At 37.1% G+C, this 1,268-nt stretch overlaps 1 protein-coding gene across 1 annotated transcript in view; it reads right to left on the reverse strand.

Moving 5' to 3' along the window:
- Window positions 1-254: 254 nt before the first annotated feature.
- The window catches only part of sox1a (SRY-box transcription factor 1a), a 12,706-nt gene continuing 11,692 nt past the window's right edge, over window positions 255-1,268 (reverse strand). Inside the window, exon 3 of the mRNA XM_005733882.1 lies at window positions 255-1,126. The gene's annotated coding sequence lies outside the window, so the exon portion shown is untranslated. The remainder of the gene's footprint in view (window positions 1,127-1,268) is intronic.

Consider the following 1,268-nt stretch of genomic DNA (forward strand, 5'->3'; position numbering starts at 1 on the left):
TAATACATAGTTTAAATGTTAAAACTTTTCTGTAACTCCTCACTTTGAAGTATTAATTTACCTCTCAAATTGAATATGAAAATAAATGACGGAAAGCACAGTATTTTTTTTATTCTCAGGCTGTAATAAGATGCAAGAGTTTATTTGGTATGTACTCTTTATTCCCCCCCTCCTCCCCAGCCATGGGTGGCTGTGTAAGCTAACAGAAAAAACAAACTGCAAAATGCAAGTGCATAGCACACGTCTATCTCATAAGATGACTTTTAATCCATCAAAAGACAAAACAAAACACACGGAAAAACCTGATAATAATAATAATAACAGTAGTTACTTTTCTAAAGCAAAAAATATGTATATTACATGGCGTATACACTCATGCACAAGAAAGATGTTAATAAGAAATTAACAGCATATCCAAACAATACATGTTTATTATAGGGGATTGTGTTCAAATGAAAATGACCTGTTTCATCTGATCCTCTGTTCCTATAGTGGCAGATCTTTACAAGGTTTCTTTTGGGCTGGTCAAACAGCACGTTAAATACACTTGAGGCTGTAGAAATATTCATTACAGGCATTTTGACGGATTTTACAAATCTGAAAATGCAGCGGGTTCTTGGACAACATGCCAGCTGAGGGACTAAGAGTATTAAGACAGTGAAACTGGCTCCAGTGAAAACCACGAGGGAAGGAGAGCTGCTGCAGTCAATGCAGTTTCCTTTTGTGTGTGTGAGTGTGCATGTGTGTGTTTGTTTTTGCTCAGATGGGCAAAAATATGGGGCTAGGATTGTTTTGTTATCCACAATTTTAAGCTAAAAAAAAGCCACACGATCTGAAGTCATACACTTTACTTGGATACAAAACATTGGGTGACAGGAGAAAGGGGTTATGTAATTAAGGGGTTTCAAGAAGGTAGCATCACAGAGGAAAGAACGAGTTAATGGAAGAAATTTGGGGTTCTGACAGTTGCTGACATTTTCTGAGAGGTCTTTTCGCCCGCACCACCTATCTCCCAGTGCTCAAGGTAAAGATGGCCTGCCAGTAAAAGGGATGAGAAGCTATCTGTAAATCACAGTCTCCCCACAGTGATCCAGTTCAGCTGGTCATAGACTTGATGGCCATTGTCCTGGAAGACAGATAGAAGCACAAAAACAAGGAGACAAACAGATGTATGTTACTAATTTGTAGAGGATATCAAAAGCCAGTAAAAGTAACGTTATTAGCAAAACACATAAGTATGTGTATATATATATATATATATATATATA

Source organism: Pundamilia nyererei, unplaced genomic scaffold (genome assembly GCF_000239375.1).
Source record: "Pundamilia nyererei isolate P.nyererei 1_Seehausen unplaced genomic scaffold, PunNye1.0 scaffold00055, whole genome shotgun sequence".
Lineage (NCBI taxonomy): Eukaryota > Metazoa > Chordata > Actinopteri > Cichliformes > Cichlidae > Pundamilia > Pundamilia nyererei.